The sequence below is a fragment of the Bidens hawaiensis genome, unplaced genomic scaffold (genome assembly GCF_021521415.1).
Source record: "Bidens hawaiensis isolate Kalapana, Puna unplaced genomic scaffold, B.hawaiensis_p1.1 tig00059602_1, whole genome shotgun sequence".
NCBI classification, from domain to species: domain Eukaryota; kingdom Viridiplantae; phylum Streptophyta; class Magnoliopsida; order Asterales; family Asteraceae; genus Bidens; species Bidens hawaiensis.
In genome coordinates, this window is record NW_027500731.1 from 41,654 (window position 1) to 54,658 (window position 13,005).

Here is a 13,005-nt window from a genome sequence, read left to right on the forward strand (position 1 = left end):
AGTAAACACAATTTTAACTAATTAATCATAAATTGGTTTTATTAATATGTTGTTAATATAATCATTTAATCTTTTAAATTTTAGCACATACTGTGATTAATTTATAAAGCAAATTACAATACAAGAAAGAATCTTTGGGTGGTACTTGGGTCCGGTTGTCTAGTCACTAGTGTCTTTGGCCTCCAACATTACCTTGTGAATGTTTCCCTATACACAAATTTAGACATGTACTTGCATACACACCCATGCATGTACATATAAACACTAACATATGTATAATGTATACATGCATCATGCATGTCCATTTTCGTATGGTACCATTTCACATACCAATGCTTATACACAATTTAAGATAAAACATAACATTTCGGTAATAAATAAATATTTGGCCCAAACTTTTTGTCCATTTATTCATTATTATGGACATGCTTTTTTAAAGGAACGTTAATTATGGATAACATAAGATTTGTATACACATGAAATGTAGTTGAATCCCACTAGGAGGGATGATTGAGAAATGTTGATCCTTTTTAGGGAAATGTTAAAAGACCAAAATGCCCCTCACGTGTTAGCCGCATGCAAACACTTAACAAAGGAATTGGATGGTAGTTAGTCAAAAGACGAAAACCAAATAAGCATGTCATATAAAGGACACCGTCTTAAAGTAAACTTTTTAAATGAACTGATTTATAAACCAACTATGTTTAAACGACAAAATTTGTATTTCTTTCTTGCAAAAAAGGATAATAACTAGTGGGATTTAACTACATGTTGTGGGGATGTGGCGTGAATTTGGTTGCTATTGGTTCAGTTCGTCACAGTACCGATACGATACTGGCACTTGCTATAGCGCAAAAAAAAAAGAAAGAAAATCTAAAAAATAATGTCATAATAAGACCAAATTGAACGTAACCACAAAAAATTTACGTCAAAATCATGTAAAATGGTGCAAAACGTTTCTAGTTCATTTTCTGATTTCCTTTTTAATAAAACATAAAATCATTGAAGAAGAAAAGGAAAAGAAAAGAAGGCCACTGGGAGACCAAACATTTAATTTCCAATGAACTAATCACTTTTTCAATATGTTCTTTTTGTTCTAAATCTTCATCAGATGATATATAAAGTGGTGGCCGGTACTGTTCGTAACAACCACCACTTTTAATATACAGTATTATAATGACATATATAACTAGAGACGCCTATAGATAATTATAAAATTATGTTGATAACTCTGAAACCTAACTTCCAAAGTGTTTGTAAGTAATGGAAGCTAGATTGATGGAGTAACATGTCCAAAAACAAAGCAACTTAAGTTGGTGGTGGTGTGATTGATATGATGAAGGATGGGGTAGCAAATCAATTGTGTTTGTGTTTTTATTCACTTGTTAACCATAAAACCATGCCAATATTGTGAAACCTTTTATCCTTCCCTCATTTGTTTTTAGTATTGCCTTACCCCACCCATATTCCAAACTTCAAAAATAATTCATCACTCGTAACAAAATAACATTAACTTACTTTGATATAAACTTTATAATATAATAAAGTATATTCCTCACTTCATGTGGAAAGACCAAAAAGTGTGGAGAAGCTAGGTTTGTGTATTTGCATCCTTGGTGTTTTATATTTATTCAGAGATATAATGTAAAATTTTCTGATTATGCTTATGTTCGTTATGTATTAGACTTTAGTATCTCATCGCATGTGTTTTTAAGAAAAACATAATGTATTTTCAAGTAATTTTGGGTACAGATCGTGTATTTAAAAAACCCGGTTTCAGGTATTGGAAAACCCCGGTTCCGGGTATGGTACCGGTTCCAGTTTTCAGGCATTACTGTATACAAATCGGGTCCGGTTTTTGGTACTGAAATGCATACCCTATCTGTACCCTACGGGTAGATTCGGGTATGGGTTGTAAAAACCCGATTCCGGGTTTTTTTTTGGTACGGTTCCGAGGTTGGGTTTTCTTTCACCTCTATAGTCTATAGTGCAAGCTGGTAACTAAATCTTCGAAACCTGATGGGCTGATGAGGCCCAACCCAGATGTTGGCAGACTGAGCCCAACAAGCATGGTTCCGAGCCCAAGGTTGAGTCAATTACATCTAAGTTATCTAACTAGATGGAGTTAGTGAGCTTATAATACCGTTCAAGAAAAGCTTATATATAGTTCATGGCGTGAGAGATGAAACATAAAAGTAAAATAACTGATGGTGACGTTGCGGGTTTGAATCTCACTCATGTGTCATATCTCCGGGTTTTAAATAAAAAAATAGTTTTAAATACAAACGTTTTATGACCGGAAAACTCGCATTTTTTCTTAAAAACTCAACATTTCCGTCCTGAACATATTTGTAACCTTAGATCGGACTTTAGGAACATTTTTTAGTAAAAAGCCACAATTATTGTCAAAAATCGGTTGGTGGTGTTCAAATGGTGGTGGTTGGTTGGTGGTGAGTCACTTGGTGACTTGGTGGTGGTGTTCAGGCTAAGTTTTCCCGCAGAAAATGTGACTTTTCCGGACAAAAACGTTTTTCCGGCGACTTGCAACTAACAACGTTAGCATTCTCTTAGTCGTGGACCGTTGGGAACAAAATATGATAAACATGTGGGATCGTTATCAGCCAATTCCTTAATTAAGATCGATAGCAACCAAAAGAAAGTAATTGAGATTAATAAAAACCAATACGCCTTTATTTGATAATACTCCTATGTATATAACACAATGCATAATTACACAAATAAAGTTCACATAAAAGCTAATTAGAGGGTTTTTGCGTACATTTACAAACATATTGTAGCTTTATATGATTTTGTTTCCTTGTCTTCTTTACTTCTAGAACTAGAATATTATGTTGCCCAAAAGAAATTACGTATAACACATATTTAAATTTGATTCATTATAGCCATCATTTTCTAAGAGTTGGTCAAGATCAACCTAATATATATGGAGGTGATTTATACGTAATATATTTTATTAAAGCATAACAAATTTGATAAACAAATCATTCGGTAATAGATTTCCTTTTAAAAAACTAATTGTTTGAATTCTTGATTTTAGAATTTATCTTTATAAAGAAATGGATAAAGTTTAAAAATAAAATTTGAAAACTTGGTATTTAGGTAATTTTATTTTTAGAGTTTATTAACGTATAGAAAATATCAAAATAAAATAAATAAATACTTTTTTGAACAACTTGTATACACGTATACAGTATAACTTCTAGCGTTAAAAGCTATAAAAGACAATCTTATCAACTTTTTCCCCCTAAAATATTAAACACCCAACTTATAAATGATTGCGTTCTCTATTTATTTAAAAAGGTTGGTTGCGGTCTCAACTGTTTAATAATCATTTGTTTACAAATGTTAACTAACCTTTACAAACAAATGTTAAGTTACAAACGAGTAATAAGCTGCACCGCAAATCGTTTTTAAATTGTAAAAATCAATCTTTTGACATATACAAATATATGTATATTTTTAGTGTATTTAATAAGTTTTAAGTAACTTTAGAATATTTATTAAATATTAATTGATGATTGATTCACAAAGATTATGATAATCATAATCATTACAAACAAACCAAAAAATCTATTCTTGAAATAAATAAAAGAAACCAAGAATTTCGGAGGAAAATAAGAAAGAAAAATATAATAACAGTATATTAATATTTTTTATTTACTCACTTTTAAGTTATTAAATATTGTTTGTTGATTGATTCACTAAGATTATGATAATATCATTACCAAAAATCCTTATAAATATCTATTTTTGAATAAATAAAATGAATCTTGAAATCCGGAAAAGGATAAGAGATTAATTTAATTATTTATAAGTAATTTAAAAGCATTTATTAAATACTTTTTCGAAGAGTTTACGTCTAGTTGGCTGCCGGAGAACTTTAAAAAACTTACCACTCTTATATACAACGAATCCATCTTATCCGAGTTCAAATCCTAAAATAATAGCATACTCCCCTATCAATAACATACATTTACCGGTTCCAAACCAAAATTTCTCAACAAAATTCTAGTACAAAGATAAGCAAGAAAAATACATAAACATAAAGCGTTTATTGATACTTTCTTTTAACTTTGTCAGGTAAAAAGTTATGTAATTTTAGAGCATTTATAAAATATAATTTGATTCATTAAGTTTTTCTTAAAACGTTTAGAACTACCTCCAATACTCGAGTAAATTTTTTGTGATAGTCAACCGTTTATATTGATTTCTAACATCTACTATCACGAAACTCATTACTGAAAGAAACCTTTTTTAGTCATGTTTCAAACTTGAAATCATAAGACAGATCGCTATGGGCGGGTTTGGGGGCGGGGTTGGGGCGCCTTCAGGCTGGTACACCGCCGAGGGGCGTTCTTGAAGGGGGAACTGCCTCACCAAAACCGGCGCCATAGGGGGGGGGGATTGTGGGCCCCCCTCTCTCTCTCCTCATACACACACATACATATATGTATATGGCGTTAAAAGGGGATTTAAATCAAAGCGGGACGTTATAGAGAAGGCCTTCGAAGACCCGTTCATGACGATGACATGGAGATGACGTGAGCATCCTAAAAGCACAAGATCTCAACCATCACTCTTATCTCATTTGATCAGAAGACCAATTTCGATTCTTGATATTATGAAAATTAGGGGTGCAAACGAGCCGAGCCTGAGCTCGACTAGGCTCGAGCTCGGCTCGTTTAACTTGTACAGGGCTTGAGCTCGAGCTCGGCTCGTTTAACTTGTACAGGGCTTGAGCTCGAGCTCGGCTCGTTTCGAGCTCTATTTTCAAAGCTCAAGCTCGGCTCGTGAGTAGATTTTCAAGCTCGAGCTCGGCTCAGGCTCGGCTCGTTTACTAAATATCAATTATTTTTTATATAATTATAATATTTTTTATATATTTTTTTCTATTATAAATTTATGTATAAAATAATATATATTATTTAGTTATTTTTAATTATTTTTTCATAACATTATATATATTAATTAATAATTATTAAATATATGTTTTAAAAAATTATATAAATGGCAAGCTCGTTTAGGCTTGTGAGCCCGCTCGAGGTCGATAAGTGAAGCTCGGGCTCGGGCTCGTTTATTAAATGAGCTTACTTTTAGGCTTGAGCTCGGGCTCGGGCTCGATTAAGCTCGGCTCGATCGAGCTTTTTAACGAGCAGCTCGCGAGCAACTCGGCTCGTTTGCACCCCTAATGATAATAATAATAATGATAATAGATTAATATAATTCCAAACAAACCAAAAATCTTTAAAATAAAAATATCTATTCTTGAAATACCTAATAAGAATCTTGAATTTCGGAAAAAGATAAGAAAGAATATTTTGATTGCATATATAAACACATCTTGTCTTTTTTCCTTCTCCACCGATATTATTGTATTGTCTCATTTTTACCCTATATTTTACAACTTTCTTGAAATCTTTATTAATCCCATTTCACACCCACAAATCTCAACACAATAAACCTCCAATCTTTGATCTGATTTCACCAATTCAGCCAAAAGGGTATCCAAATATCCCCAATTTTTTCTTGAAAACTCAATTTCATTTCACACCCACAAATCTCAACACCATAAAGCTTCAATCTTTGATCTAATTTTGACCTGATTTCACCAATTCAGCCAAAAGGGTGCCAAGATTTGCTCAAATTGAACCTCAATTTTGAATCTTTTTGCAATTTGGTGATATGGGTAAGGTAGCAGTTGCGGCGACGGTGGTGTGTGCCGCCGCCCTGTCTGCGGCGGCGGTGATGGTGGTGCGCCACCGGATTCGGAGCTCCGGCAAGTGGGCGAAAGCTGTGGAGATATTGAGGGAGTTTGAGGATAAGTGTGGAACTCCGATTGGTAAGCTCCGGCAGGTGGCTGATGCCATGACGGTGGAGATGCATGCCGGACTTGCTTCTGATGGTGGGAGTAAACTTAAGATGTTGATAAGCTATGTGGATAATCTTCCAACTGGGTATATAATATATATGTATATGTTAATTGTTGATTTATTGAGAATGCTCATAATATGCTGAATTTTAAGATTTTGATTTGAGTTGACTTTTTTTTGTGATTTTGACCAGTTGGAAAGTTTGACTATTTTTTTTATAAGAATTGGGTTGTGTTCTAAAACATTAAGATTTGGATGTGTATTATGCTCAAGTGATTTGGATTTGTTTGGAAAAAGTTTGTATTTTTCAAGAATTTAGGATATGATTGACTAAATTTCTTTGACTATGATTTGACTGATTTGAAGAATTGGGTTGTGTTTTAAAACATCAAGATTTTGATATGCATTTATCTGTAGATGATTTGGATTAGTTCAGAAAAAAAGTTTATATTTTTCAAGAATTTAAGCTATGTTTGACTAAATTTCTTTTGACTATGATTTGACTGATTTGAAGAATTGGGTTGTGTTTTAAAACATCAAGATTTGGATGTGCATTTATCTTTAGATGATTTGGGTTAGTTCAGAAAAAAAGTTTGTATTTTTCAAGAGTTTAAGCTGTGTTTGACTAAATTTATTTGACCTTTCCATTTGATATTTAAGCGAAACGGTCCCCTGCTTGTTACGATTCAGTGTCACTATTATTTGTTACAAGTGTTTAGATAAACTCATTGTAATTAGGAGGTCATATTTAAGCCACTGATCCTGATTTTTGAAGCCCCAATAATCATTTTAAGAATGCACCCTGAACCGTATTTCCGTTACAAAAGTTGTATTTGAACAAAGTCTTTTAATTGAAAAAGATATGTAGGAATCTTGAAGCTTATTAATCAAATGTATGTTTGTTCATATATTCCAAAAGTTATGGACTTTTTGCTTTATTTGATTCTATTGGTTGGCTAAAAATAGTTATATGAGCTTTACGTTTGACATTAACTGAGCGGTTCTTCTTCGTTTGCTTTTCTGATGCAATGTTGTTGCATTTAAAGAACACATTTACTTTCAAAGAACACTACTAGCCACTAGTTTGACCATAAATATCTAAAAAGATATAATGCTAATCATTTATATCTAATAATGTAGTGACTTTATTGTTCTTGATCCTAGGGACGAAACAGGAATTTTCTATGCTCTTGACCTTGGTGGTACAAACTTCCGTGTTCTTCATGTGAAATTAGGCGGAGTAGAAAACGTGAAAAAAGAATTTCAAAAAGTTTCTATTCCTCCAAATCTCATGATTGGGAAATGTGAAGTGAGTTTTCTTTTTTTTTCTTTTCTACTTTTAAAAATGGAATATTATGACATTTGTTAAATATATTTGGTGTGACTTGTGAGTTAATTTTTTGTTTTTAATTTGGTTGTTAGGATTTATTTGATTTTATTGCCGGAGAACTTGCAAAATTTGTGGGCACTGAGGATGAAGATATGCAAATTCCACCTGGCACGCAACGAGAATTAGGATTTACCTTTTCATTTCCTGTTAAGCAATCATCAATTGCAGGAGGGACTCTTGTTAGATGGACCAAAGGCTTCAATATTGAAGATGCAGTGAGTGTTGCATACATATGTTTCTTTACTATTTTACCCTTATGTATTTTGAAGTATTAACCTCACAAAGACGAAGCAAAACAAATTTTTTATTATGAAAATGGAAATCAAGAGTTTTTTTTACTAAAAATATAATTTTTGTGGAATTTTATTAGTACATATTTTATATGTTTTCAAGATTAATATTTAAGATGCAGTCAGTGTTGCTTAGCTATGTTCTTTTACTATTTTGCCCTTTTTTACTTTATAGTATAAGCATCACAAAACGAAACAAAGACAGAATTATTTTGATAATGGAAAGTGAGACAATTTTTTTTATCAAAGATAAATTATTTTTGGAATTTTATTAGAAGTACATATTGTACATGTTTACAGGATTTGGAAGGTATAATAGACATTTTACCATATAGTCAAACAAGGGTTACTATTTATGCAGTGTTATTTGTTTGTTTTATAACAGGTTGGATTAGATGTTGTGGAAGAGTTGACAAAAGCAATGGAAAGGGTCGGACTTGATATGCGTGTTTCCGCTTTGGTAATTTTTATTTTTTTATAATTAATATAATGCTGAGATAACGGTGTACTTAACTTTTAATCTTTTACTAAATTTATAATTTTGTGTTGAGAATACAGGTCAATGATACAGTTGGAACATTAGCAGGAGGGCGATATGGTAACTCCGATGTCATTGCTGCTGTCATATTAGGTACGGGAACTAATGCAGCGTATGTAGAGCGTGCAAATGCAATTCCTAAATGGCAAGGTCTACTTCCTAAATCAGGAGAGATGGTTATTTATTTATTTATTATTATTATTATTATTATTATTATTGAGTGGGTTGATTTGGGGCATTTATTATTATTATTATTATTATTATTATTATTATTACTATTACTATTACTATTACTATTACTATTATTATTATTATTATTATTATTATTATTATTATTATTATTATTTGTTAAGGTTATAAACATGGAATGGGGCAACTTCCGGTCATCACATCTTCCTTTGACCGAGTTTGATGAAAGTCTCGATAACGATAGCTTGAACCCTGGAGAGCAGGTAACGATTATGGATATACATTTTTCGGTTCATTATTTTACATCTTATCGGTCGCGCTCATGATCAAACGGAAGTCCAAGCATATTTGCGGGTCTCAATATCTCATTGCTTGAGATATATTAGGTGAAATGGTGACGTGGCAAACTACCGTATCGTAATTAATCTTTAGCTTAATACATCATATTATTGTTTCACCATATAAAATATAATCTTTTTCAAACAGATATACGAAAAAATGATTTCCGGAATGTATTTGGGAGAAGTGGTAAGGCGAGTCTTGCTAAAGATGGCTGAAGAAGCCGAGTTTTTTGGAGACACCGTGCCATCCAAACTTCAAAAGCCCTTCGTATTAAGGTAGATTATTGTTGACTTGTTTCACATAGTATATGATAATCCACAATGGCACTAAGTAGTAACTAATAAATTGATCTTCAACTGCATATGTTAATTGTTTTGGCTTTAATTTTTCATATATTGTTTGATATTTTTTCAGGACCCCTGATATGTCTGCAATGCATCACGATTCGACTCCGGATCTCAAAGTGGTTGCAACCAAGCTGAAAGATATACTTGAGGTACGTATTGTGATGGTTTTGGCCTCGGTTTTGTACCCCAAGTTAAATATTATTTAGTTATTTATATAATAATTATGTAAGTATATATTTAATATGCTAAACAGAAATTATATAAATAATAGGCTTGTTTAGGCTCGAGCTTGTATTAAGTTCGTCTCAGTTTTTGATTTTAGTTAGGAGCTCACGAGTGGCTCGACTCGTTTACAACCGTAAACCGTATAAAAAGGTCTAATTATTTTTTTATAATATAGTTTTTTGTTCAAATTTAGGACTTTTTTTTTATAAAAATTCCAGAAAATGGATTATTAACGTGTTTGTAGGTCAACCCGACTCGTTTGGACCTAAGGCCGTTTCAACCCGTTTTCCCTAGGCGTGTTCAAGACCGGATTATCCGGTTTTCTAATATCCGAAAATCGGATATCCGAAAAGTTCGGATAGTGAATATTGATAACCGAATCCGTATCCGAAATTTCGGACATCCAAAAATCGGATATCCGAAATTTCGGATACGGATTCGGTTATTGACATGGATAATCCGAATTAAAAAAAATGATAAGAATTGGTTTATGCATATTTTAAAACTAAAGCTGTGTTCAATTTTCAAAGTTTTCAGCATAGAGATCAAAAACACATTCAAGAAATTCATAAATAAATGCTCCCACAAAATGGATCTTTTTTTTCAACAAGCGTATTGAGGGAACTTTCATTGGAACAGTAAACTCTACAAAAAACAACCAAAATCTAATTAGTTATCAAACCTTAAAACTAAAAGCTAATTAACTATTAATAGAGCTGTCGTCACACACTTTACTTTTTATACTAAAACCTATTTTTTTTTTATGAAAAAGTGATATGGATAATTGGAAACCAAATCACCTTATGTAGTGATGGAGAGCTACAGCGATGGCAATGGGAGGTAGCGGAGTGGAAAATGGAAAATTTATAATGGAAAGGGAAACCCGACAATTAAGTTATCACTTATAATATTTATTAATTATTTTTATTTTTTAATTTTCGGATATCGGATAATCCCATTATCCGATTTTTTTAGAAATCGACATCCGAATCCGAATCCGAAAATTAGGATTATCCGGTTTTCGGATATCCGATTTTTCGGATATCCAAAATTTCAGATAATTCGGATACGGATTTTCGGATATTTCGGGTTCCTTTCGGATACGGAATTTTTTGAACACCCCTAGTTTTCCCATACACATTTATGAATATATAATCACGTGTACGATTTGACTTGCAGATATCCAATACTTCTCTAAAGATGAGAAAAGTAATCATGGAACTCTGTGAAATAGTGGCAACACGTGGTGCTCGTCTCTCAGCTGCTGGAATCCTAGGAATACTCAAAAAAACCGGAAGAGACGTTTCCAAGGCGAAGAAAATCAAAAGTCAATAATAGCAATGGACGGCGGGTTGTTCGAACACTACACCAAGTTCAGAAACGCAATGCAAAACGCCATGAATGAATTGTTAGGTGAAGAAATGTCTAGAAACATCTTAATCGAGCTATCGAATGACGGGTCGGGCCTCGGTGCTGCTCTTCTCGCAGCGTCTCACTCTCAGTATCTCGAATACATCGAGTCGACATAAATTTGTGTTGGATTTTTGTACATTTGGTTTGAGATTTTTTGGAGACTATGGTTTTGTTTTCTGATATGATCTATTTCCCATCACATGGAATTGTATGTTCACATGTTATGTATTAGCAAATGAATAAAGCAAGGTTTTAGAACTTTATAAGCTTTGAAAACTCACATTTCAGTTATATAAAAGTTTCTTTGCATTTTATGAACCTTATGCATAAGTGTGTATTTATTTTTGTATTTTATTCGTTTTGCGTTACAATATAAAATGGTAATTGAGCTAAAGAATTGCAGAAGAAAAATCACAGGTAAGGGTGTTTACGGTCATCGCCCAAACTAGTTATTGGTTTGGTTTCACGGTTGGTTTTCTTTCTTAACTTTTGGTCGGCTGATTTGAAAATTTTCAAACCGTAGCCAACGGCTTGGTTTACAGTTTGTACCAAAAACCAACCGTAAAAAACTGACCGGACCATATGATTTAATTATATATTTTTTATATTTTACATATTATATATATGTGTATTACTAGACATAATTAAATAATAGTTATTAGTGTGTTTAATAAAAATTATAGTGCGTTTAATATAAATTATTACTTTACTAAATACCGAGTAAACAGAAAAGGTGGGCTAAGCCCAATTTCAAAAGGCAAAAACGTTAATCCGCCTTTCAGTGAACCGTGAAACTAAACTGTGACATTTTGATGGTCTATCGGTCCAAGTAAAAACTCTTTAGCGTCTCATTCTTTGTGCAAAACCGACTAATCGAACCACAACCAAAACAACTAACTCAAACTAATTAACAAAATGTTGTTCGGTTTTGGTTTCTTTGTGAAACAAAATTACGGTTAGGTTTCGATTATCCTTGCTCCAAAACCGAACCACAACAAATTTGAACTAATTTGTTTGAATGTGTGTTATTGAATTTATAGCCAGAATTCAATGTTATAGACGAAAAGTTTCCCGTCTATATTCATTTATTATTCTGAGCCAACTTTTTTCAGACTCAGGCACTTCAAGCCCAATATAAAACCCAAAACCGATTTATGACCGAATGAAACCCATACAATAAACCAGGCCTAAATGGAAACAACACTTCCAAATTGGACAAAAACCAATCTATGCACACCCGTCCATCACGGATAAATTCTTATATTCTCTCATCCATGATCAATGCGTTCAAACACATAGGCGATATTTTAAACAACACATAACGGAACAGAACAAAATCATAATTCATAAACATAACTAACTACCAATGTTACTTATATATACTTATGTTATCATACCAAGCAATATAAATATATTGCTTGTTAATCAAATTCTAAACAAAACTCATAGCATAAATATTCATTCTCAATTAATCATCCAAATACTCACTCACATTTATAATTTTATTAACATAAATAAAAAGTCTAATTACAATAGAGAGACAGGTAAGCAGATAACAAATAATCATCCAAACAACATCAAACAAACTCAAAACTCGGGTGGTGTTAGTGAATCAAAACTCTCCAACACATTATCTTTCGCCTTCGGTTTCACTTCCTTGCCAAATACACCTCCAAACGAGGACGAGGACGAACGGGTAGGTTGTTGTGCGCTAGCTAACTTATTAAACATAATTTCCGTAACAGCCTATGAAACACTACTAACAATAACCGAGCAAGCAACGGCGCGCAACCCCTGGCACCGTTGAAAAAGCCCGCAAGTTGTCAGTCCCGGTTGCTAAGGTTGTGAGTCTACGCGAATCAATTTGGTTGGTTTCCTTTACGTTCGTTACCCTACCGAAATTAAAACAAATATAATTGACTTTTAGCCGGTTTTCGTCACGTTTGTTACAGTACCAAAATTAAAACAAACAAGAAAAAACACAAAACTAACGTTCCGTCGGCTTCCGTTATATTCGTTACGGTATGTAACTAAAAAACAAATACCAGTACGAACAAGGTGCCGCCAAGTGGCTTAATCGAGACTTAGCAGCACCAAAGTCCTCACTAATAATAATAATAATTAACAAAAACAAATACCAGTGACCAACAAGGTGCCGCCAAGTGGCTTAATCGAGACTTAGTAGCACCAAAGTCCTCAATAATAATAATAATAATAATAATAATAGTTATAGCTCATTCTGTTCAGTAAACAAAACAAATTAACAACATGATGTTTGCCTAAATATTTCATTAACAAAATAAGTAAATAACAATAGTTCTTATTGTTCTTATGCAAAACCTATTCTTTCATATCAAACTCTAATTATCAAATCCAAAAC

At 32.8% G+C, this 13,005-nt stretch overlaps 1 pseudogene across 1 annotated transcript; it reads left to right on the top strand.

Moving 5' to 3' along the window:
* Positions 1-5,477: 5,477 nt before the first annotated feature.
* On the top strand, positions 5,478-10,777 carry LOC143602730 (hexokinase-2-like; annotated as a pseudogene). Its single transcript, XR_013147900.1, has 9 exons — positions 5,478-5,975; positions 7,056-7,200; positions 7,314-7,496; positions 7,957-8,031; positions 8,130-8,285; positions 8,463-8,561; positions 8,785-8,915; positions 9,055-9,136; positions 10,392-10,777. The product of XR_013147900.1 is annotated as a hexokinase-2-like (transcript).
* Positions 10,778-13,005: the final 2,228 nt, after the last annotated feature.